Source organism: Vulpes lagopus, chromosome 22, assembly GCF_018345385.1.
Source record: "Vulpes lagopus strain Blue_001 chromosome 22, ASM1834538v1, whole genome shotgun sequence".
NCBI lineage: Eukaryota > Metazoa > Chordata > Mammalia > Carnivora > Canidae > Vulpes > Vulpes lagopus.
In genome coordinates, this window is record NC_054845.1 from 29,866,734 (window position 1) to 29,894,624 (window position 27,891).

General features: G+C 53.9%; 1 protein-coding gene across 2 annotated transcripts in view; it reads right to left on the reverse strand.

Annotated features, from left to right (window-relative positions):
• SERPINE2 (serpin family E member 2) overlaps positions 1–26,336 on the reverse strand; it is a 59,196-nt gene extending 32,860 nt beyond the window's left edge. Inside the window, exons 1-2 of one of the 2 annotated variants that reach the window (XM_041737738.1) lie at positions 26,219–26,261; positions 21,598–21,641 (exon numbers count right to left, since the gene is read on the reverse strand). The gene's annotated coding sequence lies outside the window, so the exon portion shown is untranslated. Of the gene's footprint in view, positions 1–21,597; positions 21,642–26,218 lie in introns of both variants that reach the window. The other variant, XM_041737737.1, reaches the window with a different exon arrangement.
• Between the last annotated feature and the right edge of the window lie 1,555 nt (positions 26,337–27,891).

Here is a 27,891-nt window from a genome sequence, read left to right on the forward strand (position 1 = left end):
CACTTAAGGATGTTTGGCAAGAGGCATTCTAGAGACGTCAGGAGTTGATCCACGGTGACGAAGACTGTATCTGCAAAGTGACGGTGCTGGTTATGCACAAATAATTGACATTAAGCCTCACACATGGTCCTATAAATGCAGAGACGACTCTGGTATCTCTGCGAACGTTACTGAAATGGAGTCCACCGAAACCTGTCTTCATTTTCCTAATATCTAACATGTGCTCTTAAGATGGAAAATTAGATGAACAAGCAAAACCGAAGTGCATCCTGATACCCCTGGGAAGCCTGCAGAGTGGTGGCAGGATGAGTCAGCATCTTTACAACTTAATAGAAGAAACAGGAAATGCCAGCTGATCAAAGTGACGGTAGCCTGGTGGTTTTAAAATGTTTTTTCAGGTTACTGAGAGAGGGTGAGAGACCTCTTGGATTTTTTTTTTTTCCTCTTAAATTTTTATCAGACTTCAAAGTACATGATTGATCTATGACATGCATTAATTTAACCAAAAGGAACCTAAAAACAGGCACGAAATTTTCAGCCACTGAAATACATGGGAAGATATTTAAACGGTTCCTTTGAAGAGACATTTGGTCAAGTACACTCTGACAGCCAAGGGCCTTTCATCCACACATCATTCGTTCCGAAATCTCTGTAAAAGGGGAAGGCCAGGAGGAAGAAGACAACTGGGGCTTTGTTAGTTGTCTGTCTTTTAGAATATAGGATTATGGGACATTTATTCTATTTTCCTCTCAGTGTCAGGGGGAATTCATCTAAGGTTCAAATTCCAATTTTACCATCTCACTAGCCAAGAGATCCAAGGCAAGTTACGATCTTTTTACCAACCTCAGCTTTCTCATCTACGCTCTAGTTGAAATCAAATTCCAATACCGGTGATGGGATTTCCATAAGCACGAGAGAAAGACGGTAACTAGCACAGCACCCAGCTCAGAGCAGTACCCAACGAATGTTAGCTCCCCTCCCCTTGTCTTCCTCAATGCGCAAGACCTGAAATAGGCTGATTTTTCTTTCAACAGCTATTTAAAAAGTCTCAACGATCAAGCTAAGAAAATGGGTCAAACACAGTACTTCCACCGTGATTTAGCCCTGTCTGTATCCTGACAACCTCCTCAGGTTATTTTAAGGCGCAGTAAGACAATGCTAGTGTATTCCATGTCTCCGTAAGAGAATGGAGGGCTTCCCCGGTGGTAGTTGAAGGGGGTGTGTTCCAAAGAAATGTCTAACGTTTTTCTGTCTGCTGCCTTAAGTCACTAAATCTGTTTTATTTGTGGGATCGAGTTTGGTAGAAATTTCTTACTGAGAAATTTTTAAGACGCAATAGCTCAAATGGGTGACACCCTCAGTGGCAGCCAAGAGATGACCTAAGATGTTACAGTGCTGGTGACCAGTGGCTCTCGAGCTTTAAAACAAGGTAGCACCTCGTTTAGACGTAAACGTTACAGATACTTCCCAACTAAATATGCTTTTAATACTTGTAAAGATATGTGACAAAAGCTACTATGAAAAAAAAAAGCTACTATGAATTCGTAAACAGTTCAATAAAGTGTAAAATCTTTTTTTTTTATCTGTAATAACATCTGGATACATTTTAAAAAATCATATTGTGAGGTATTACTTATTCAGTCTGTTCTCAGAGCTGGACCATGAACATGACTTTTCTGACCCCTTAGAATAATTCCGATGTTGTTCACAGGTCCTCATTTCGTAAGTGAGAAATCGATGCTCTCCCTAGGTTGTTGCTGGTCAAAAATGACCAGTACATGTTGGAAGAGTAAATTGATAAAACAAAACAGCTTTCTGAAAGGCGATTTGGGGTACGCCTAACCTTAAACATGTATATACCTGTCAGAACGGTTACCCCCTCTCTATTAATCAGTCCTAAGGTAATAAACAGATTTGGGCCTAAAACGTTCACTGTGGAGTTATTTCTAATAGCAGAATTGTCGCGATATTCTTTGCCGTAAATGATTGCAGTAACGACGATCACTGCAAACCTAAATTTCCAATGAAGGGGTCATTTTACCAGCTTTGTGTATCTTCTTGCTAATATGTGTGCCTGTTACCTTCCCAACCCTGCTGGGAGTTGGAGCCCATTTTCTTAGTGGGCCTTACGTGGCTGGGAGCTCACATACAGCGTCCTTTGTCCCTCTGGAGGCCGACAGCCACTAACTACTGGTCTAAGAGTGGCAGAGCTGAGTTCCTTTGCCTTCAGTGGCAGAGACCACTTGAAGGAGGAGTCAACTCCCCGGGGCTCCCCATGGGACTGGGCTGCGGGACCTCACTGGTATCGCTCCCTAACTGGCTGCTTCCTTTCTAACCCCCACTTCCACCACTCAAGTCCCTGCTTCACCCCAGAGCGCTTCCTCGGTGAATCATTCACACTTTCTCCTTGGCTCGGGGACTGAGTCTAGGAGAGTAGAAGGGTCAGTTCACAACATCCACCCCACATGGCATCATCCAGCTGCTGAGAAACTCTATTGGAAGAAAATGTAAAGATATGGTAACATATTCTGGACACATCCTAATTGAAAAAGGAAAACTACGGTATAATCAACCGTGTGAAAATAATACACAGCACGGAAAAAAAGACGATGGATATTCAGAGATTATCTATGTAATCATTCTGATGGGGAAAGAGAGGAGTTTATCATTCTTTATACTATTCTATATTTTTCAAAATTTCTACAGTGAACACATCGCTTTAAAACGAGTGTCCCTTTTCATTTATAAAACCACATCAGCTGGAACTTAGGTCAGGTGAGATGTATCATGGGGGGGGGGGGGGGCAGAAAAGACTCCCGAGCACAAGAACAGTGGTTAAATCACAGGGTCGTACAAGCCTGAGTACAAAAATGGTAGTTGTTGGAGAAGGAGAAAGAGTTGAGAGATAGAGTGGGATCCCTTTATTTATTTACTTTGCAGGATTCAACAATTTTTTAAAAATTTAAATTCAATTTGCCAACATATAGCATAACACCCAGTGCTCATCCCATCACGTGCCCTCCTCAGTGCCCGTCACCCAGTCACCCATCTCCCCACCCACCTCCCCTACTGCAGCCCTTTGTGTGTTTCCCAGAGTTGGGAGTCTCTCGTGGTTTGTAGTGGGACCCATTTATACACCCGCAGATGCATGTCACACCCCATTCCAACCCACAGACCATTTCATGGCGAGTTTTTTCATAACTGATGGCTTTATTTCAATGAACATGATTCGGCACACTTATATGGCTAAATCTACCTATTAGATATTTAAAGGCAGGGATTATGGTTTACAAATTTTTTTTATTCCCTGCATTTACCATAGTCCCTGGCATATACCAGGAACTCAGTCTGGATGAAACACGTTGTATTTCAATGGTTATTAACTGTTCTGATCACTATTTCAAGTAGCAGCAGCAACTGCTGGTGCTGATTTATTTTTTAATTTTTTTTAAGAGATTTCATTTATTTGTATGAAAGAGAAGGGGTAGTGGGGGAGGGGCAGAGGGAGAGAGAGAAGCAGAAGACCCTGGGGTCATGGCCTGAGCCGAAGGCAGACAGTTAACGGACTGAGCCTCTCAGGCGCCCCTGTTAGTGTTAATTAAAAAAAAAAAAAATCCAATTTGCTTAAAACTTGTGGATACAGGGGCGCCCGGGTGGCTCAGCCAGTTAAGCGTCCAGCTCTTGATTTCAACTCCATCAGGATCTTAAGGGTCATGGGTCATGAGACCGAGCCCTGTGTCATGTTCCACACTGGCCGGCGAGGCCTGGTCAATCTTCTCTCTCTCCCTCGTCCTCTGACCTCCTCTCCCCCGCTCCCTCCCTCTCTAAAACAACAACAATGACAACAACAACAACAACAACAAGAAAACGAACTCGTGGAGTCCATCCTCAGGTACTCAAGAAAAAGCGTCATCCTTCGTTGAATGCCTACTACACGCCAGACACCGTAGCTAGAGTTTTGTGCCCTCAACGTCTAGCCGACTCTCCAACCTAAGGAGGCGTTAGTATTTACACTTTCCAGGGGAAAAGACCAGAGCCCCCCAAAATTAAAGAGCCTGCACAGGTCGTACGCAGTGAAGACACGTCTGAAAACTGACACTCTTGGCCAATATGTCATGCTGCTTCCTGTGATGGGGTTTAAAGGGTCAACCGAGGAAAAGGGGAAGAAACACCACCTTCCTTCTACCTCTCTGTCCTGTGCCTCAATTAGCAAATACTAGGAGTAAACAAGTGGCCACAGCTTTATGAGGCACAAGAGTTGCACAGAATATCTGTTACCTCAATGCAGGGGTTTTCAGCGGGGAGGGCGGTGACACTGCCCCCCAGGGGACATTTGGCAATGTCTGGAGACACTCTGGGTGGTCATAACTGGGAGGAGGTGCTACCGGCATCCTGTGGGTTGAGGTCAAGGATGTTGCTAAACATCCTACATGAGCAAGACAACGCCCCACACAAGGGCGAGAGCCTTGCCTGAGCACAAGGAAGCGCACCTTCCCACTCTCCCCCACGCTGGCTGGCTCCGGGACACCCTGACTCTCCTTCATTTAGAATCCAGGCTTCAGTCTGAAGTCCAAGACTGTTTCCGGCCCTGACACCATGGTGGCTCTCCCTAGGGTTCTCGATCCAAGCCTTTTCCATGTGGGAGAAGAGGGAATCCGCAGCTTCCCTTCCGGAATCTCAGCGGGGAGGCGCGTCACCAGTAAGGAAAGCTTTGGGCTGTCAGCCCCCCTCGTGGAATCCCGTCCACCTCCAGCCTGTTGTAGAGAAGTTCTGCCGCCGGGGTGTGGGGCGCCGGGGTTACGCCGAGCTGCAGCCAGGAGCCCCGGGAAGGACCTTCCACCAGGCCCCGATGCCCACAGGGAGAGGAGGGAGAGGAGGAGCCCCAGCCTCCCTGGAGGCGGTGGCAGCGGGGAGCAGGCCCTGTCCCCCCAACTGCTGCCTGGCTCCCCCCGCCCCCACTGCAGCCTTGTTCGCTAGGCCCGGGCCGGCTCCAGCATTCAGACTCGGGGGACAGGCCTACCAGGTCAGAGACACGGCGCCAACACTCACCCCCTCGATCCTCCTGTGGCCGCTGGGCTCGCCCCCTGGGAACTTGCTGAACTAACTGCATCTGGTTATGAGCTTTGCTCAGCAAAACTGAGCCCAAATCCTGTTTCCCTCCCTTCCCCGGGGAAAGGGACCAGGGCCCAGCCCGAGGGAGAGGGACCCAGCGGGGGAAGGCGGACTCGGGTGTCCAGCAGGCCCCGCGCCGCCCCCCAGCGCCCCCGCAGGACCCCCTTTTCTCTCCGGAGGAGGCCGGGAGCCGGTGGCTGCGGGGCCCCGCGCTGGCCGCCAGGGGACACGGGCTTCAATGGGGCAGGCCCCGGAGGACTCGGGCACCCTGGGCTTAGCCGGGGAGGACAGGCAGCCCGGAGCCGCCTGCAGAGACACGACTCCAGGTTCCAGGGCGCAGAACCCACAGCTCGGCTCTTCGATGTCAGGGTGGGAGTCCCCCGGCCGCCTCGTGAAGGACTGACGGCAGCTGCCATTTGTCCACTTGCTTTTCACAAACGTTAACGGACACCAGCGTGACGGGCACAGTGCCGAGGTCAGACCCGACGCACGGGCAAGACACACTCAGCACCTACTCTCCCAGAGCTGAGGGCCTGGAGCCAAGGAGCCCCACCTGGGCAGGTGTGTCCCCCAGGGAACATCTGCAGACATTTTTGGCTGTCACCACAGGGTGTGGGGGGCTCTACTGGCTTCTAGAAGGCAGAGGCCAGAAACCCTGCTCAACACCCTCGAGGGCCCAGGAGAGGCCTGCGCAACAGCAAGGGGCTGTCGGCTCCAAGCATCAGCAGGGCTGAGGCATAGCTCCGAGGGGGGCTGCATCCGGGGTGGGGGGAGAACACTGAGGCCGAGCTGGATATGATGGGACAAAGGGGGACAGAGAGGGGGCGGGAAGGACTATTCCAGACGGAAGACCTCATGTGCAAAAACATCTTGTGTTAGGAGGTATCGTAAATGGTTCTGGAAACTGAGATTCTGGAAATACTGTTCTTTTCACACCATCATCATCTTACGGTGTTTCCAAGACAACATCTACCCTGTGACAACCAGCTCACATGACAGCCGCCAGAGGCCAAAGCAGACGGGAGCTGGGAGAACCAATGTCCACCCTGTCCCACTGCCTTCTTTTCAACAATCAGGCTGCTGCATCAGCAGAGGCAGGAGTCAAAACCTTCTTTGTTCTTAGACTTGATACTAAAAGCAAGACTCAGAAAAGGAAAAACTGATAAACCAGACCTCATCAAAATTAAAAAATATCTGCTCTACAAAAGACTCTGCAAAGAGGACGAAAGGACAAGCAACACCCTGGGAGAAAGTATTTGCAAACTGCATATCTGACCAAGGACTAGTATCTATGATATATAAAGAACTCAGATAATACATTAAAAGAAAAATCAAACGCTCCCATCAGAAAATGGACGAAGACACTGACAAACATTTCATTGAAAAGAATCTACAGTTGGCAAGCAATCTCCCGAAAAGGTGTTCAGCGTCATTTGCCACTAGGGAAATGCAGATTAAAACCACAACGGACCATCACTACACAGCTATCAGAAGGGCCAACATAAAAGCTAGTGATCACGCCACATGCTGGAGAAGAGGCAGAGAGACAGGCTAACTCACCCTGGTGGGTATGTAAAACGACACAGCCAACTCTGGAAAGTGGTTTGGCAGTTTCTCACAAAGCTAAATGTGCATTCAATCATATAATCCAGCAATCCTGCACATTTATGAAAACTCGTGTTCACACAAAATCCTCTACACCAATGTTCATAGCAGCCTTATTTGTAATAGCCGCAAACCGGAAACAGCCCATGTGGATGGTTAAGAAACTGCAGCACAACCGCACAACCGCACCATGGGACACCACTCAGCGGTTACGAGGAATGAACTACTGGTACACTCAGCAATTTGGATGGATCTCAGGGGAATTAGGCTAAGTGAAAAAAGTCGATTCCCAAAGGTTACATGCCATAGGATTCCATTTACAAAATATTCTTAAAATGACAAAATTACAAAGGTCTATAAAATTATAAACCACATTATTAGTGGTTACCAGGCGCCAGGGAGGGTGGGAGACACACGGGGTCCTTATGATGGAGCAGGTTCTCTTGATGCTACCTCCCCTGTGGTGGGGGGCACACAAATCTCACACGCTAAGACTGCAGACAAGTAAATGCACACGCACCAGTGAGTGCCTGTAGGAACCTGAGTAAGATGGAGGACTTGTACCAATGTCAACTTCCCAGCTGCAGTATTCATCGTCGTGTATAGTTTAAATTGTTTTTTTTTTTAATTTTTATTTATCTATGATAGTCATACAGAGAGAGAGAGAGAGAGAGAGAGAGAGAGGCAGAGACACAGGCAGAGGGAGAAGCAGGCTCCATGCACCGGGAGCCCGACGTGGGATTCGATCCCGGGTCTCCAGGATCGCGCCCTGGGTCAAAGGCAGGCGCCAAACCGCTGCGCCACCCAGGGATCCTGTCGTCGTGTATAGTTATGCACGTGTTACTAGTAGGAGAAATAGGGAAAGGGTGCATGGGATCCCCTGCATCGTTTTTTTTATAATTGCATACAAATCTACAACTATCTCAAAATACAAAGTAGAAAAAAAAAAAGTAAGACTCAAATCCTTAATTAAAAATTTCTGTCAAACAAATGCACCTAAAGACAGATCTTTTTAAAATTTACTTTAATTGTTCCCGATCCTGCAAGCATGCTAAAAAAAAACCTCAATATTCTAAAAAAGGATACTAAAAATATGTTTTTGCATACTTATGCCTTTTCATAACTCCCTGATTAGTCTTCTTGGCCTCTGCAGGCTCCTGAGACAAACCAACCAAGTTCAAAGCCCAGCTCCATTACTATATGACTTTTGACAAGGACTTCGCAGCATGGTGCCTCAGTTTCTTCATCTGCGAAAGTGGGTACATATAATAGCAGTCTTGTCTTATGGGCTGTTGTGAAGAATAACAATGGGTAACACATCTCAGGCTCTTTGGACAGTTCTTGAAGATACTAAGAGCTCGACCAAAGCCAGTTCTGCCATTACTGCCACTTACTACCATCGTCATGGTGGCTCAGGAGTCCTTGGATCTCTCCTCAGCATCTCAAGGCCCACACACCAACCTATCTTCATAGTTCCCTCAATTGCAAAATACCCCCAAATTCCAATTTCTAAAAATCAAGACGAATTTTAAAAACTGACTTTTCTATTTACTTGTCCTTTTTTTCAGTCACGGGCCATTTCCTTCATTTCTTTGCTGTAGGAGGAATTCAAAGGTCTAGTATGTGACTTTATCAGGGCTTGACAGCTGGTCACAAGTCCTCAGGGAAGGTGGCCTCATGCTCTAGGGGGCAGCAGCCAGGGTCCATGCAGCCTCCAAAAACGGCCCTGGTGATGGGGTCAGGAAATGATGGATGGTCACTGGGTGACTTTGTAAATGGGCTCAGACTCTGGTGACTTTCCTTGTGCTCTTTCCAAGACTGCCAGGCTCATGAATAAGAAAAAATGTTTTCCTCCCAGCTAAACATGAAATAGGGTGGGATTAGATTAAAACCATTTTTAAAAATTTTAGTGCAGTGAAGCCAGATGAGACCTGCCCTAGTGGTTGAGGGCCTCAATGGTGCAAGTCTGACTGTGAGCCGACTCTCATCTCTGTTTTACTTGCTTAGATTAAAAAATATATCTAATACAGAAAATGCTTGATGATTTCCCAAAGAAGCCATTTAGAAATAATTCTGAGCTATAGCAGAAAGCCTATTATGGTGGCAAGCCGAGAGCAGAGGTAATAGAGGAGAAATACCTTACATTTCAGCAAGCAGAGCTGACTCAAACAGTTTCCTCTAAAAAAAGAAAAATTAAGGAGGCAGATATATAGGAGTCCCTTCACCCATCTTCATAGAAATTCTAAGATGCGGGGAAAAAGGACATATTCATCCCTAAACCTGCCATTCTTCCAGGTTCTACAGCCCAGGTGGTGCAGTACCCCAACCATCCAGAAATCTAAGCTGAAAGTATGGCGGGTCCCCCTTCCCAGGGGGGACCTCACCCGAACCTCCAACAATGCTGCCACCATTCTCCCTCTGACACAGTTCCTGGACAGTCTACTCTGTCTCTCCTTTGTCCTCAGAGTCAAGTCACCGGCATTTCTGGAGTAGAACGTGTCTGACACCCGATCCATTGTGTGCACTGTCCCAGTGACCCTGCTGACCAGGAAGGCTGACCATGACCCTTGGCACCAAGACCAGGTGTCCCTGACTCTTACAATGAAATAAAATTCCCTCCCACATCCCGTGAGTTGACCTGCTTTGTCTGGACTTGGCTTCCTTCTAGAGACACGCGTGTCTCCTGGCAGGTCACAGGAGAGGCCAGGTTCTTTCCAGCCTTGGGCCTCCATGCCCACGGCCCCCTGCCTGGAACACCTGCCTCTCCCCCTCTCTTCATGCCTGTGAGTGAGGGGAGGCCCCTGTGTGCCCTGTTTGCCACTCTTCCCGTGCATCCAACATGGCACATGGGACACTGAGGTGGCTCACAAGATGTTAAGGCAGGTTGTATTCTAAAATATTTGGGGAAGTCTTTTTTTTTTTTTTTAAAGAAATTCTAGAGCGAGGCTTCATAACGTGGGCACTATAGACATTTTTTGCTGGATAATTCCTTGTTGGAGGGACTATCCTGTGTATTGTAGGACGTGTGGCAGCACCGCTGGCCTCTACCCACTAGATGCTAGTAGCACCCGCCCCCCCACCCAACCACCAATTGCAACAACCAAATGTCTGGAGACGTTGACAAATATCCAGAGACCTTAACCAACGTCCCTGGGGTAGGAGGAAGGATCACTCTGGCTGAGAACCACTGATGCAGAGAAAAATTAGAAATTGGTGGTTAGGACTTTAATGCTGACCACAAAATACCTAATTAACCCACCCTCTGTCTGAGTCGCACTGAGCAGTAACGCATTTCAGTAATCACCTCACCGCCATCTACAACGTCATCACGGTGGAGCCCACATTCCAACCTCCCAGTAACAGTCATGAACGGCCGCGGAGAGGCCGGTTGGTCCATCCCGAGAGCCACCCCAGCTTCCTGCATCAGTACTTGAGGTGATGTCTGCTGTGAAATGGCCGGCAAAGGGGGGGGGGGAGGCAAGAGAAGAGCTGGGGTAGGACGCGCTTCCCCACACCTGACCTGATCTTTTGTCCTGTCCAGTGCGTGAGACTAGGAGAGAGAAACGAGAGAAACAAGACCACATCTTCACGTTGGGGGTCTCTCGTGGGAGCACCGCCCAGAGAGCCCCCAGTCGGCCAAGCATCCTCAGTCTTTCCGGGGGGGGGGGTGTAGCCCAGGAATGCAAAGGGAAGGACTGAGTCTCGGTACCGCGCTCGCTGCCTGTCCACTGCCCGGCCTCTGACGCATGGAACGCCGCCGAGCTTGGGGCGCCTCTTCGGGAATGCGAAATGACATCCTCGTTCTACCTGCCACACTGCAACAATATTTTCAATTATTGGTTAAACTGCAAATGCCCCGTGAGTCATTTAAATAAATCTCACATGTATGAAATAGTCAATTGTGTTCTCAGAGCAATTCCCAGCTGTAAAAATAGAGCCACACGGAACATATTTTTTCTGCGGCTAATTGAAAATACTGCACATATAATGCATGATTTAAAGCCCCCGGGAGGAATTTCAATTTGCATTCCCTATTTTAAAACGTGCAATCAAGTGCTGTCTTAAAGCGCCTACACATTCAAGCCACTTTGCTTCGCTCGAGCCCCAGCCACTTCGAAATTTTCCGGCCACGGATTGATGACTGAGGGCTTTAACGCTCTGAGCGACTTTTCACCCGGTGCCCCTAGCAGGGCTGTGTTACCCCGAGAAAACAAACGCTCTTAGGCCGACTGGTTCGAGCCCCTGCAGCCCGGACGAAACGCCCCGGGGCGGCAGCGAGCCGCGTGCAGGCGGAGGGGAGCGCGTGTAGGGCCCCCACGGGGGCGTCCCCAGGCGTGGCCTCTGCAGAGGCCCATGAGGCCCACCCCATCCGGGTTTTCTGCGTTTATTACAGCAAGTGAAACGGTCACACACAAGAGGCCGGGAAGGGGTGTTGGAGCAAGTGGTCCCTGGTCCCCTCATTTTAACTTCTGGGGGGAAATCACAGGAGGCGGGCGTCTTCCGAAACAAACACACGCGTATCTATCGGCGCAGGATCTAGAAACGCTTCCCGGGGAGGAAGAGGGAACAGAGGCGGGAGGGTAAGAGGAAATAGTTGACGCCTTAGGACAGGCCGCTCCTGCGCTGCCTGCTGCCGGCCCACGGCCCACGGCCCACGTCTCGGGGCAGACACAGGTAAACACACAAAGCCCCCAAGGAGTGCTCGGAGGGACGACGCGTCTATACTGCCCCGCGTGTCTGGCAGGCGAAGTTCTGCCAAGCTCAGAGACGGGCCGGAGCGATGGCTCGGACGCGGCCTCTGCTCCGGGGCACCGAGGTCCTTGCCTTAGCCTCTACTTCTCCTGCCGCGCTCCCCGCCAGCGGCTCCCGGGGCTCGGCTGGTCACAGAAGGAACCTGCGCCCCCGTCAACACAACTGCGGCGCAGGCCCGGGCAAAGGAGCACAAGTGCCCTCGACTCGGTCTCTTCAGCTGTAAAATCAAGGGCGACCCTCCTCTCCCACCCCACCCCTCAGGAGGTCCCCGGGAGGATGACAGGAGACCTGGTCCCCGGCCCCGACGCGACGAGCTGCACGCACCACGCAGCGCTTCCCCCCAAGACCAGCCTTTCACTTGCCGGCGTCCAGCGCAGAGGAACCAGGACTAAAATCCATGACGTGACCAGAGTCCCCCTTACCTGCGTGTGGCCTGCGCTCTGAGGTGCCGACGGGCGAGCTCGGGCTGCGGGGTGAGCCCGCTCCGGGGAGAGGTCGCGTTCCAGAAGGGCACGTGCCCCAGGCCTGGCGCCACCAGCCGCGCGCTGACAGCACCCGCCGGAGACGGGCTGCGGGACGGCCGTCCGGAGAGCCCCCCCGCGTCCCCAGCCGGTGAGCACGTCGGCTCACGGGGGTCACGCGAGCGCCTCTGGATGCAGCTGCGGGAACACAGGTGCAGGGGACCGAGCCATCCGCCCCGCCACACGGCGAGGCCCGCAGGCCACCGCGGCCAGAGGCCTCTCCACCCAGGGCGCCTGGGTCCCCTGGTTTCCTCAGTCAGAGCTCAGCGTCGACACGGACCCCATTCCCCAGCTCCCGCCTTCTCTCTCGTTCCCACGTGCCGTTCCCGGGGTCCCCGATGATCCTCTCTCGCCCCACAAAGCCCCCCCCGCCGCCCCGTCTTGCAGGGTGAAAGTCTTTCATTGATCGGGTCCCACTTCGCCCGTGTGCTCGTGGATGGCCACCTCCCCTTGACGGCAGCCCCCTCCGCAGCGGGAAGATGCGCGGCCCGTCCCATTCCTGCCCTCCACGAGCCTGGGAAGCAGCATACGCTGTGACTCAGAAGGGGTCACTTTCCTTTCTGTCCTCCCCTCCCATGAAGCACTTTAACTCGGAGGTTTCCCGACATCGTCTCGGGGCCTGTCATCGCTCTGAGGCGTCCAACCGCTTCGCCGAGCACATCAAGCACATCATCTCCTTTCCACCCAAGTTGCCTGCGATACGGCACTTTGCAAATCCGTGTGCCGCACTGTCACTGAAAAATCTGTCCTAGGCCCCGAGAAGCCCTTCACGGGCCACCGGGACAGCGGCCTTGCCCTTCACGATGGCCCCGGGGTACCCCCGATGCTTGGCTTCTTAATGTGAGCCTCAACAGTCTCTGCAAAACTTCGCTTGATGGAGAGTAGCTGCCTCCTCGGCAAACCCGTCCTCTCCTCTCCAAACACGAGTTGGGGCTACACCTCCTAGCCGCTGCGGTACGCGGACAGCAGAGCGTCCATGACACGGGAACGTACTCGGTGAAATGGGGACAGGAGTGACGTACGCCCCCTCGGACCTGGCCCATCAGGAGCCGCCGTACGCAATCCTCCGTCACCCTTCTGCGTCCGCTAGCTTGACGCTGACACGCACCGTGGCCTTGGGGGCTGCCTGCTAAATTAGTGGAGCCAAAAGATGGAAAGAGGCCGGTTCCCTGAATCACCAGATTTGGGACATACGTGCCCATTTTTGGGGCATTATTCAAGTGGAAGTTCGTGCCATGGTTCACATTCGGGCTTATTTATTACAGTGATCAGTATTACCTTAAAGAGCACGGCATTCAAAATTGGGAAATTCTGAAGTCATGACCTCAGGAATAATTACTAAATCCGTATTCCAATTCTGTGTCCCCCTTTTTTTGTAAGCCCTTTCGTATGGTGCAACCTCAGCGAACATTCAGAATAAACCCTGATTAAGGGGAGGGCAGGCTTGCGCGCCCCTTGCGCCTTCTCTCTTCGTTCTCAAGACTCACTCATGAGTTTCATCCAACGAGGGCTTTTGGCGAACTCTGACTAACGAACTTATCATGACCTCTGTAAATGGAAGACTTTGAAAAGACCCTGATATATAGGATCCCCAATCTCCCTGAGGAACAATTCTGGGGAAATTTTTCATTTTGCATTCCCATACACAGTTTTCAAATTAGAAAACACTTTTTTTGGGAAGCCTGGGGGGCCCAGCAGTTGAGCATCTGCCTTCAGCCCCAGAGCATGACCCCGGGGTCCTGGGATCGAGTCCCGCATCGGGCTCCCTGCATGGAGCCTGCTTCTCCCTCTGCCTGTGTCTCTGCCTCTCTCTGTGTCTCGCATGAATAAATAAATAAAATCTTTTTAAAAGGTGGTTTTTTTTGCACAGAGAAAAATTATACATTTTGGTGCCTATTAATGACTTATTAAGGCATCACTTTGGCACCATTTTTGCCTTGCACGCCTGTCCCAGAAGAGATCAAGCCTTCATGCAGTTTTGTGTTCTCTAGCGTCTTGTACTCGTGAGCGTTCAATGAAAGGACAAGTTGTAGTGTCTTACATCTTTTCAAAGTTGCCCACTAAAAGCTTTTTCTTTTTCTTTTTTTTTTAAGAGAATTGCTGTCCCCTCCATGAAGGACTTGCCTCCTTGTATTTACCCACGGAGAGCACCTGAGAGACTACAGGGCTAACTCTTATCGTTACTACTGCAGACCCGTAAGCAGCAATCTACAAAATTTAGAGCCAAAGGGTTTTGTGGAGACTAATGTGCCAAAGGGAAAAAAAAAAAAGGACTGTCTCACCCACGAGGGTCATCAAGACATTTGTGTTTATTAGTGACTTGACGTTGCACAACGTGCACAGACTTAGCTCTCCCACACACAACCATCAGGGGTAGCTGATATTTAGGAAACTTCCATATGTAAAGGGCTTTGGCACCAGCACCGCTGAGCCTCCTAGACTCCTGGAAAGCTGGGCATCCCCACCTTTATTTCATGCAGAAGGACAGTGAGACCTGGAGACTATCCATCACTTGCCCTCATCCACAGAATGACCGTAAGCCGCCAGCCTTTCAAGGCTATCAAGAGGATGCAGGGAAGGAGGGGCAATGCCTGTCAAGGGTTTCCACAGCCCACGACCGCTGGCACTGTGGCTGCTTTTGGGGTCAGGGGCACACACCGCTCTCCTGGAGCCCCTCCCAGAAAGAGGGAGGGGAGGGGGCTTCTGTGCAGCCTTCGCGGCGATTCCATCCACACTAACCCCTCCAGTCTGGCCTCCGGGACATCTCGTTCAAAGCACTCGCTTGGGTGGTGGACTCTGACGGGCTCAGTGCAGTTCTGGGGTCAGTCAGGATGATGGAGCTGCTCCAGGGGAAGAAGAGCTTATCACCATGGTATGTGATGGTAATAACAGGCTAAGCGACTGGGAGGCATCTGACTATTGCATTGAAATCCTCTATAGAAAATGTACCCCCTTACTGCTTCCGCCCACGACAGTGTCCCAGGGTTCTTGAACCATTAAAGTGTCACAGATTCGTGAAAGTGCCCATCTGGAACTGTTAAAGAATCACAGATACGCCCTTTCGGTGGAAATACAGAAGATCCTCCAAGGCAGCTTATTTTGTGGATACCACCGTGTGCCTCTGAGCACCTGGTGGAAAAAGTAGCTCGTAAGCCAAATGCACCCAGACACAAGAGGGCTGCCACTCTGAAGTCCCGTGTGGGCGCAGGTGTGGCGAGAGGTACATCTTGGGGAATGTCTTTGCTCTCTGGGAGTAACTCTTTTCAAGAAGAAGGAAATGAACAGCACAGAGAAAAGGAGAACGAATCAATGGCTCGGCGGGGATGGATGGTGACAGTCCCCACGTCAGCGGGGCGCTCTGGGGGCTAATCAAGGGTGGGTGACAGGTGATGGCAGTTCTGGCGGCTGTGTCTGGACTCAGCGATGGGAGAGGTGACAAGTAACAGGAGCAGTGACCCGACTTCCCAACCTGCCTCAGCCCTGACCCTGCCACGTGATTTAAGTCACTACTGGCCTTCTCCCTGCTGCGCCACGGGGCCGATGCTGCTGTGTCTACGGGGAACGCAGCATCCTCATCAGCTCCATTCTCCAGCTTCGGAAATGAAGCCCAGAGAGGAAAGTCTTTCGTGGGCATAAAAGTACTAACTGGAGAGCTGGGGTTTAAGCCCAGGGTTCTCGGAGTCCCCAGCTCTCCGCGCCCCGCAGCGCGGCCCTGCCCTGCTGCTCCACCCGCCGCCCCACGCAGGCCGTGTTTCCGAATGAGTGAGGTGGCGGCGGAGGCACACAGACCTGGAGGGGCTTCCCCGGGGTGGGGCCCCCCCGCAGGGTGCTCTGCACAGCCCGGCCTCCGCTTCCTCGCCTGCCAGCTAGCACCAATCTCTACCTTCCCAGGATGGCTGAGATTCAATAAGGTGATGAATAAAATGTGCCCGACACTCCTCGACATACTGGTGATCCACGCTCTTTCATTTCCTTTCTTCTTTTCGGGCTCCTTTGCATCAGGTACCGTGGAAAGGACCCAGGAGGATAAGATGCGTGTGCACGCATGCACACACACACACGCACACACACAATCCTCGAGGGTTCCTGACGGGGCAGACGAGACACCCGGAATGACAACACAAGGTGGAGAGTAAGATAAGAAGCAAGATTTTTGCCGTTGTACGTGTAAAAAAATAAATGCTTCTCTGACCCAAAAGAAATTTTAAAGCTACTGAGTAACCCACACGCACAGCAACAACTCTGCGTCCAGGACTTGCTGAATCCATTCCCCGTTACATTCCTGAGTCACCACCGCGCTGCACGAGGACAGGAAGGCTGTGAACACCCGGCACCGCTGGCCAGTCCTCCAAATTGCTATTTTAATTAACTGTCATCAAGAGATGAACACATGTTTGGCGTAAGATGATATGAGTCTATCAGTACATTAGTTTCTTTTCTTTTTTTTTTTTTAAAGATTTATTTATTTATTTATGATAGAGATAGACACAGAGAGAGAGAGAGGCAGAGACACAGGAGGAGGGAGAAGCAGGCTCCATGCTGGGAGCCCGATGTGGGAATCGATCCAGGGACTCCAGGATCACGCCCTGGGCCAAAGGCAAGCGCTAAACCGCTGAGCCACTCAGGGATCCCAGTACATTAGTTTCAAAGGGTGACAATCCCCACCTTTAGGGAGAGGAAGCTCCTCTGATCATCGCGTCATCGCACAGGTCAGTGTCCCTGGCGGCCCCTCGCCCGCCGTCCGGCCACAGGGCCTGTGCGGCACACGCGGAGAGCTCAATAAAACCCCAAACACCTGCTTGCCAGTAAAATCCTAAAACCTCCTATTAATGGCGGCAGAAAACACCGCTTCCTATCTGGGGAAGTCCGCCGAGGCTGCGCCAGCAGGTGGGGAACTCTGCCGTGTACCGAGGGGCCCAAATCACCATTACTCGACCGTCTGTTGACAGCAGAGTCGTGTGTGTCTGAAATGATTATTGCTGCGTGCTTGGATATTAACGGCCCTCATGGGACACGGGACATTCTCACAGCCCCAAAAGCCAGAACAAGATGAGGAGACTCTGGCGACCACACTCGCAAAGACCAAAATATTAAACCAAATAGATTTTTTTTCTGCTGCAGAGACATTTATTAATTCTTCAAAACTAACACATAAAAAACCACCCGGGACGCCTGGGGGGCTCAGCGGTTGAGGCACCTGCCTTAGGCTCAGGGCGTGACCCCGGTGTCCTGGGATCGAGTCCCGCATCGGGTCCCCACAGGGAGCCCGCTTCTCCCTCTGCCTGGGTCTCTGCCTCTCTCTCTGGGTCTCTCGTGAATAAATGCATAAAATCTTAAAAAAAATAAATAAATCAGCTGCCCGAGAAAGGCCGCCTGGTCACACAGCGGAGACGGGAGCTTATTCCGCGCACCGGCCACCCTTCGCTCCGAGCCGCCCCGGGGGGCCTGGAAGCCCGCGGAAGGGACAGACGTCCTGCCCGCCGACAGCGCTACAGTGGAACCAGGCCCGCGAACACGCAGAGCAAGTCACTTATTTACCACAACAAAGACACAAACGCAATCACGAGTCCCGAGGACAGCGACAAGCAGAACCCCCGCGGCCACGTCGGCCCGGACGTCGGCCCCACTCTAGCCCCTGGCTCAGCACCTCAAGTGTACGCTCCGCCTCATCCTCCCAAGCAAAAGACCCGGTTCCCTTCCCGCCCAACCCACGAGGAAAGAAGCCGAGACTCCGAGAAGTCTAGTAACCTCCGGCCCTCGAGCCGCGGCCGGCAGCAGCTCGCCGAGCAGTCCGTCGGCGTCCAGGCCTACTCTGAGAACCTCACTGTGCAAGGGGGGACGGGGAGGGGGGTGCACACCATTTAGACAGGACAAATTTTGAAAAAAGGCAACTATTAAAAAAAAAAAAGAGCTATAAGGGGTCCCTGGGAGGCTCCACTGGTTAAGTGCCCGACTCTTGATTTCAGCTCAGGTCACGATCTCAGGGTCATGAGATCGAGCCTAATGTGCTGGGGATGGAGCACCCCTGGGCACGTGCTCTTCCTCTCAAAAAAGAAATAAAAACTATTAAAGCAAATGTTAAATCTCAAACAGTGTTCTAAGTCTCCATACATTTGTGAAGTTCGCTTTGGTATTTTTTTCAAAGATTTATTTATTTATTTGAGAGAGAGAGAGAGAGAAAACAGGTGGGGGCTGCGGGGAGGGAGAGAGCATCCTCAGGCAGACTCTACACCGTGCACAGAGCCCCAGGTGGGGCTTGATCCCAGGACCCCAAGACCATGACCCCAGCTGAAATCAGGAGTCGCCACTCAACCAACTCAGCCTCCCGGGTGTCCCCTCAATTACTCATCTTTTCAAAGTCACGTCACACTTGTTGTTTGGTTATGCTGACTTGTGTCCAGCTCCGCCTAAGTTAGTTAGTTATTCCTTCCAACTCTGGGTAAATGCACCCTACCTTTTTTTTTTAATTTTTTTTTAAATTTTTATTTATTTACGAGAGTCACACATACACACAAAGAGAGAGAGAGAGAGAGAGGCAGAGACACAGGCAGAGGGAGAAGCAGGCTCCATGCACCGGGAGCCCGATGTGGGATTCGATCCCGGGACTCCAGGATCATGCCCTGGGCCAAAGGCAGGCGCCAAACCGCTGCGCCACCCAGGGATCCCGCACCCTACCTTTTAAACCCAAAGGTCAGTACTGATTTTAGAGTTTGAGTCCCAGAAAGAAAAAAAAAAAAAAAAACCAGAACAAAAACAAGTGTCTAAAGAATAAACTGGGCAGGGAGTGTTGGGCTTGGGGAGCAACAGGCTTCAAAATATTCCCTCCAAAAGAATGCAAAAGTATTAGCCTCCTTCCACCTCGTGAGCTTTGTTGTTACTGAAGGATATTGAGCCGCGAGTGAGGAGGTGGTCTTTTGGAAGGAGGCACGTGGTTTGACAAGAACTTATTTTTTGGAAAGTCATGAATATTGATGAGATATAAATCTCTGAAAATTCACGGTACCAGCTCACAGTCTGCGCATTTACACACCTGGCTTCAGGCTCTGGCACTGACACATCCAGGTGGTCTGTATGACCACAGAAGCTTCGGCGGCTGTGCGCTCCTCTTTCCCAACTGAGCGGGTGGATGGTATGACCATCTGTCCTACACGCGGGGAGAAGGCTCCAGGGGACAACAGAGAGCCGCTGGCAACTGAAAGCAACTGAAAACACGGGCAGTTGGGGTAACCTGTCCAGCACGCCCCTCTCAGTACTCTTTCCCCGCCCCACCAGACCACAGGTTTGGACATGTGACTCGGGCTCCGGCCAATCACAGTATCCCATTCCCCTCACCACAGCCACTGGTCCAGGGAAGAGCACATGACACAAAAATGCGCCAGTCTGAGTCCCATCCTAGGACTTTTCCAACTGGAACTGGCAGGAAGCACCTCCTTGCTCTTGGGTCATTGGGAGGTAAGCCTGAAGCTACCTGCGGCCTGGCCCCTGAGAGGATGGAGACCACCTGCAAAGAGATGCGAGCCCTACAGGCCCAAGTCTCTGCTTTCAGCCCCCTCCAGGGCCAGAGGCAATCCCACCATCTCAGGGTCTGCAGTGCACGTCACGAGGTTCCCCCTGGCACCCCATCTTTTTGCGTCACTCAACCGTGATTTGGGTTTTCTGCCCTTGTAAACGGAAGATGAGGCACCAGTTAATAGCTCATGTAATCTGAACAGTGACCAAATCCTCAAGATGGTTTCTTCCCAAGTGGATTCCTCATTTCAAGAATGAAAAATAAATTTAGTAGAAGCAGCAAGCTCGGCCATTATTTAAATAGCATTTTCTCAAAAGAAAGGAAGAAAAGTCTATTTTCATTCGCAGTCACCTTAGTCACTTCCAAGCGGGCTTCATATTTGGTGTTAAACGCTCTCATATACCCACACCCACTTTCAAGATTTGGTCCATGAAAACTCAGGCAGAAACAAGTGGTTATTTTCTCTGTAGCTATATTAGTTGGCACTAAATAGAAAGGAAAAGTGGGGAGGGGGGGAGAAAGCGCTGATACTATTTTTGGTATGCTCTTAGGAGAAATTCCCCAGGTTACCAGAGTCTCACTGCAGCAAGTGGGGGAGGGCATTACAAAAATAAAACAAAGTACATTTACCAAGATTTGCCATTGCAACAAGAAATCCTTTCTGCCTTTTCATAGGATTTTTCCCCCTTTTATATTAAAATCTCCTTCACATTATCTTTCTCCCGAGAATTAACTAATAAAAATAGAAAGGCATGGTGGGTTCCAGCTCTTGAATTATCCCTCCCGAAGCAAAGGGCAAAGTCTGAGGCCAACCTGAAGCAAGAGTGTGCGGTGTTCTTGGGCTGATCTTGAACTGGGGCATCCACCCCAACCTCTGAAGGAATTCAAGGATGAAACAGGGGACATGTTTGTCAAAATGCAGGGATGGAATTGCAGAGAGAACTGCTTAGACTCGGTGTACGTCCCCGTGCACAAAAAAGAGCCCCAGAAAGAACGCCAACTTCTCTGGACTGGGCTTACATCCAGACCTAGAAACCTAACAGCAGAAGAAGGGGAGAATCATTGTGTAAACAGACTTGCCCTGTTGGGTGAGAGGCAGCATTTCTCAAAAGAGAAATTAAATCATACTACTCTTTCAGCGTTCTGAGATAAACTGTGAACTTACAGATAAAAAACTAACCTAAAAATGTAGTTTATTTGACTCTACTCCACATCTAAGGATATTTTTTTCTTTAACCCAACATTGATTTTCAGATCAGACATGCAATCCGCTTGTGAGGAACGATGGTTTGGGAAAGAGAAGACAGGCACATTCATAGGCGGAGATGGTCATTTACAAAGAGGGTCAAATACAGGGGACCCGATGTCTTTAACATTTTTATAAATGCCTTTAAGTGGGGATACAGACTAAATCTTCATGTTGGCCCTCAATGCTATTTCTGAGAACTAAAGAGCCAAGCTGGATGATTTCATAGATTTAAAGGAGAGACGAAGGGAGGGATTAAGGGTTTCATGTAGATAAATAATGCATTTAAGAAAAAATTTCATCTAGATCTGATCTTTATGAGAAAGCTGGACCAAGAAGGAAAATAAGTCAAGATGTTATAGGTTATTTTGTTTTGCTTAAGTTTTTATTAATTAATTAATTAATTAATTTATGAGAGAGAGAGAGAGAGAAGCAAAGAGAGAAGGACAAGCAGACTCCTCACCGCGTGCAGAGCCCAACACGGGGTTCGATCTCACAACCCTGAGATCAGGACCTGAGCTGCAATCAAGAGTCAGACGCTTAACCCAACTGAGTCACCCAGGTATCTCAGGTCGCGTTTTTTTTTTTTTTTTAATGACATCATTGATTTCATCACACCCATTGTGCAGACAAAAAAAAAAAAATAAGTTCTAGATGATTAACTATACAAATCAGCCCAGACTCTCGTCCATCCTAGGGCTCTTTCCATCAAATTTGACTAAAGATATTAGTTAAAAAACGACCAAGGCAAAAAATAAATTTTAAAAAATTATTTTTAAAAGCCAGCAAGAGGGTACATATCACCATCACTGGAAAGGTTCACAGAAGTAAGCCAGAGAGAGCTCTCCTACCTTGACAAAGGCACAGCATACGGAGTCTGGCCCAGCCAGTGGATCTAGGGAAGACAGAACCAAGCCAAAAGAGGTTCAGATGAGGCTAACGAAGAACATAGGGACAGGAGTACTTCTGGGTCAGACTTTGGCTTTTTTCTAAGTAACGTTCTATCTCAAAAGGCATGACTGATCCAAAATATTTTTACTTTTTAATTTAATTTAATTTATTTTTTTACCGTGAAGATAGATATCTGCTTAGAAGTACCAGAACAGGAGTGGCGGTCCTGGGGGTGGGAAGCTCCCCTCCAAGCCTCCAAGCCCACAGGTCAAGCACACTTTCATCAAGTGTGTGATAAACTTAAAAAAACCGTAAGTGCGGTGGCTCCGTTCAGATACCCATGAAACGCCTCGGGTGATGCACCACAGGTGTGCACGCGAGCCCACGTGGGGCACGGCTCGGGACCTCGGGGAACCTTCGCGACGGACGACGCTGGACCCGAGCCTTGCAGGGGGGCGACGCCAGCCAGACACGGGGCAGTGACGGAGGAAGAGTTCTAGGCAGGGGCCCGGCACCGCGGCCGGGGCAGGAGGCGGGCAGGGGCGCAGGGCGGTGGACTGTGCGGGCAGGACGCCGGGCCGCTGGCCCACGAGCCGCACCACTGCCGCAAGGTGCCCGGCTGAACGCGGAGGACGCCTGCCCTCCCGCATCCGCAGTGACCTGGGGGTCCACCCGGTGACCTTGGGGTCCGCCCAGTGATCTGGGGGTCCACACAGTGACCTTGGGGTCCGCCCAGTGACCTAGGGGTCCACAGTGACCTGGGGATCCACCTGGTGACCTGGAGGTCCACACAGTGACCTGGGGCCCACAGTGACCCTGGGATCCGCATAGTGACCTGGGGGTCCGCACAGTGACTTGGGGTCCACACAGTGACCTGGGGGTCCGCCCAGTGACCTGGGGTCCACACAGTGACCTGGGGGTCCGCCCAGTGACCTGGGGTCCGCCCAGTGACCTGGGGTCCACACAGTGACCTGGGGGTCCGCCTAGTGACCTGGAGGTCCACACAGTGACCTGGGTGTCCACACAGTGACCTGGGGGTCCGCCCAGTGACCTGGAGGTCCACACAGTGACCTGGGGGTCCACACAGTGACCCTGGGGTCCACACAGTAACCTGGGGATCCACACAGTGACCTGAGGAGCGACCCAGCCTCGGCAGCTGTGGCCTCCCTACCGTGGACTCCACCCTGGAGGCTGGGGAGGTCTGCGGAGATGTGGCGAGCGGCAGACACTGCTCCACGCAGGCGGAGGTCACCCGGGGACTATGCGACCACCGCTGTCCTCGCAGGTCAGGGCACGCTGAGGCCCTGGGCACACACTCCTAAGGGTTTGCCCCAGAGGCAAGAGGGAGGCGGAGAGACAGGAGCTGACGTGGATCTGCCCCCCGAGGAAGGTCCCCGCACCCCTGTGGAGACGGCCGAGAGGGCTGCAAGGCCAGGCAGGCACCAGGGATTCACGGGCCTCTGATGGCCCCCCGGCCCAGGGGTGCTAACTCAGAAGCCCATGAGGGCCGAGAAGCTTCTGGAAACAGGACCACAGGTCCAGGGAGAAGCAGGAAGCCAGCACCCTGGGCGCTGGAAACTCCACACCAGCCACGTGCTGCCACGTGGGAACGGGGCCATCATGTTCCAGGTCTCCTGATTTTTAAGAGAAGTTATAAATCCAAGCGATATTTTGATATTTCTAGTATTCACTTGTGCATACTTTTTCAGGCCAACAACACATCCGTCAACCGGAAATGGCACACTGGCTACCACTTGGCTGGTCCCGGCCTCTGAGGCAGGGCAGGGCCGCAGTGACTGCGGCAGGGGGCCGTGATTTCACAGCCTGCGGAGGCAGCAGGACTTGGGGCTGCGTGCGGGGAGGGCTGGAGGGTCGAGCCTCACCGGAGGCTTTCTGCTCTCTAACACCCTCACGACTGGTAGAGCCGCCACCAAAGAAAACAAACAGAGAGCGGCCAACCCTGGCCAATGATGAAATGGGTATGGGGTGGACGGTGAGAACTCAAACCAGTCAGTCCTGGCCTCCCTGCAGGTTTTCCACCTACAAGGCATGGATGGATAAGCCCCCTAGACTGTAGGTTCTCGCTTGGAGCCACCAATCTGGGACTCACCTTGTACTGGGGGCAGTTGAGGCTTGGGGAATGTGCTTCACCCAGTGACTCTTCACAGAGCAGAACGGGGATCAGGCCAGAGCCCTGGGTAGCCCCCGGGGGTACTGCAGAGGCAATGGGGGCAGAGGGAAAACCAGGGGGACATGGCAGCTAGGAAAGAGGGAGAAAGGATCAGAAAGGAAGGAAATGCCCAGCGCCACAGGGAAGTCTAGAGAGAATCTGCAGGATCACTGTGCAGGAATTGTGGGGCCTTTGGCCAGCTCACAGGGAGCGGAGAAGACAGCAGAGAACGAGGGGAAATGTTAACTCATTTGAGAAGCCCATAGAGACACGGTGGTCACCGAAAAGGAGGTGGGGATGCAGGGGCAAGGGAGATTAGGGCATTCTAAAAAGAGTTAAATTAGGGAAGCGTTCTCGGGGAGACACTAGGCAGTGCCAAAGGGAGGTCTTCTTTCTAATCTTCCCTAAGTTCCCTGCCCCAGTTTGATTTTTCTTCTATCATTCTACCCTATTCATGTTACCATGGCACAATTATGTTTTGCTGTTTGCCTGTGTCCTCCCACAAGAAGGACAGTTCCAAGATAGCAAGGATCTGCTATACTTACTACACTTCGGGGCCACTCAAAGCGCCTGGACACGGTAGGTGCTGAAGAAGGGGTCTGGGAGGAGGGGGTAAATTTGGAAAAGTCTGTAGGAGGGAAACAGGGGAGGACCTGGAAAGACTTCAACTCAATGGCCCCTCCTGTCCAAGTGGAGTGGGCCTTGAAGTCACCTGTCAAACAGGAAGGAGGGCGGGGAAGAGGTCTCCTGCGCTGAGGAAGAGCTGCAGGGGGAGCACCAGCTTGCAGCCTGGAAGGCAGGAGCTGGTGGCCGAGACGCTGGCGTTTCTGATTTCAGAAGATGAGCCTCTCTGAGCCAGGGCAAGACCTGCATGGAGTTAGGGGACTTGGTTGCTGGAGTGGGTGGAGGTCACTGGATTTGAGATGGTCAAGGAAATGGGAATAGACCCCCATGTGGCCTTTGGGACCAGAGCGGGGAGCAAAAGCCCAGGAGCCAGAGTCCCTGAAGGAGAATGACTGACTGGCAGAGGATGGCCGCGCGGAGGGGTCGGTGGGACGTGGCCCATTTCCAACCCTAGTACCTCCATCTCTCCCTGGTGTCTAGTCTGCACCCGTGTGCAGAACTTAAGAACTGATGTCCTTGGAGACTGAGTCATTTTTGTTCTTTTAAAATCACAGTAAAGGGATCCCTGGGTGGCGCAGCGGTTTAGCGCCTGCCTTTGGCCCAGGGCGCGATCCTGGAGACCCGGGATCGAATCCCACGTCGGGCTCCCGGTGCATGGAGCCTGCTTCTCCCTCTGCCTGTGTCTCTGCCTCTCTCTATCTCTCTGTGACTATCATAAAAAAATAAAATCACACTAAAATATGTGAAGTTCATAGGGGGCCGGGATTTTCTGCATAGATTCATTTTTGTTTAGAATCAAGGGACGGATGACACCTTTACGACTTTCAGTCACTGCCATACACTACCGTGTTTCCCAACACCATTTCGGTCTAAAATCAAAATTGCATGGGGGGGGGGGGGTTGAAAAGGTCCCTGGATTGTTTAGGCTACACCTTCATCTGCATAGCTGGAGAGGATTTTTGCTGAAATGCTGCAAACAGCGATAATGTGGTGTGGACGTGCAGGCAGCACTGGAAGTGTCCTGGGTCTCTGAAGCGCGCTCCAGGTGGGCAGAGTGGCAATGCCCACGCCTCTCCCAGGTCATCTCCGTTCAACTTTGGGTCTAAAATCTGCGAAGTGCAGAATCATCAGGTCAACCGCCCCTGGAGGGCTCGGAGGGGCGCGCTGCCTCCTGGCTTCAAAGGGGCCGCCAGCCTGGCCCCGTCCTAGGTGCAGGCTCGGGGACGAGGGTCCCCTGCAAAGGGGCGAGCGCGAGGCGCGGCAGCCGGTGCCATCTCTCCGGAGACTCGCGGGAACATCGTTTTTCCTTCGCTGAAGGCACCGGGACCTCCGGCGCGTCCCGCACAGCCCGGGCTGGAGCGCGGAGCCTCACGCCGCCGCCGCCCCGGCCCCGGCCCCGCGCGGTGCTGCCCCGGGCTCGGGGTCCTCGTGCCCTCCCTGCGGCCCCCGCCCGCCAGGTGCGGACCGCGGGGTCCCCGGCGGCGGCGCGCACCCAGGTCCCGGCGCCCGAGCATCCCCCGCGGCTCCCGCGTGCCCTGGGCGCGCACCTCCCGGGCGGCCCCGGTCCCCGCTCGCGCTCCCCGGCCCCGAGCTCCGGCCCCGAGCAGGGCGGCCCGAGGGCTCAGAAAGTTGCTGCGCCTCGACGTGGCCGCCCGGGCCCGCGCCCGCACCCGCGCCCGCACCCGCACCCGCACCCGCACCCGCACCCGCGCCCGCGCCCGCAGCCCAAGGTCGCCCGGAGCGCCGAGCCCCGCGGCCGCGCCCTCCCGCCCCCGGGCCCCGCTCACCAGCCCGGCTGGATCCCGCGGCGGCGGCGGCGGCGGCAGGTCGGGGGCGGGGGCGGGGGCGGGAGCGGGGGGCGGCGGCGCCCGCACTGGCCGCGCAGCCGAGCAGCCGAGCCGCCGAGCAGCCGCCGTCCTCAGCGCCAGCAGGGCCGCCGCGCCGGGGCTTTATCGCCGCCCGCCGCCCCGCCCCCGGCCCGGCCCGCCCCGCCCCGCCTTCCCGCCGCCTCCTTTGTGTGGCTGCGCCCGCCCCGCGCCGCGCCCCGCGCCCCGCGCCCCCTCCCGCCCCCTCCCGCCCCCAGGGACTCCACGCCGCGGGGGGCGCCGGGGACGCGCGGGCAGACGGGCCGAGACGCACGTGGCCGCGGGGTCGGGGCCTGGGGGACCCCCTGGGGGGGGGGGAGGGACCCGGCCTGGAGGGACCCCCTGGGAGGGAGGGGGAGGGACCCGGCCTGGAGGGACCCCCTGGGAGGGAGGGGAGGGACCCGGCCTGGAGGGACCCCCCCTGGGAGGGGGAGAGGGACCCGGCCTGGAGGGACCCCCTGGGGGGGGGGAGGGACCCGGCCTGGAGGGACCCCCTGGGGGGGGGGGGAGGGACCCGGCCTGGAGGGACCCCCTGGGAGGGGGGGAGGGACCCGGCCTGGAGGGACCCCGCGGGGGGGGGGAGGGACCCGGCCTGGAGGGACCCCCTGGGAGGGGGGGGGAGAGGGACCCGGCCTGGAGGGACCCCCTGGGGGGGGGAGGGACCCGGCCTGGAGGGACCCCCTGGGAGGGGGGGGGAGAGGGACCCGGCCTGGAGGGACCCCCTGGGGGGGGGGGGAGGGACCCGGCCTGGAGGGACCCCCTGGGGGGGGGGGGAGGGACCCGGCCTGGAGGGACCCCCTGGGAGGGAGGGGGAGAGGGACCCGGCCTGGAGGGACCCCCTGGGGGGGGGAGGGACCCGGCCTGGAGGGACCCCCTGGGAGGGGGGGGGAGAGGGACCCGGCCTGGAGGGACCCCCTGGGAGGGGGGGGAGGGACCCGGCCTGGAGGGACCCCGCGGGGTGGGGAGAGGGACCCGGCCTGGAGGGACCCCCCTGGGACGGGGGTGGGGGGGAGGGACCTCAAGGGTGGGGGGGAGGGACCCAGCTTGGACGGACCCCGCGGAGGGGGGGAACCCAGCGTGGAAGGACCCCCCCAAGGGTCCGGGTGTGGGAGGGCCTGGAGGGACCCCGCGGGGGGGGGGGGGGACCCAGCTTGGACGGACCCCGCGGAGGGGGGGAAGAGACCCAGCCTGGAGGGACACCGTGGGCAGGAGGACCCAGCCTGGAGGGACCCCGTAGCGGGGGGACCCAGCTGGGGGAGATCCAGCCTGGAGGGACCCCACTGGGGAGGGGGAACCCGGCCTGGAGGGACCCCGCCTGGAGGGACCCCACCGGGAGAGGGACCCCAGCCTGGAGAGACCCCCCCGGGAGAGGGGGGGACCCAGCCTGGGGGGACCCTGTGGGGGGACCCACCCTGGAGGGGGGGACCCAGCCTGAGGGACCCCGTGAAGGGGGACCCAGTGGGGGGAGATCCAGCCTGGAGGGACCCCCCTGGGGAGGGGGGGACCCAGCCTGGAGGGACACCACCCCCGGGAGGGATCCAGCCTGGAGGGACCCCGCGGGGGAGGAGGGGACCCAGCGGGAGGGACCGCGCCGC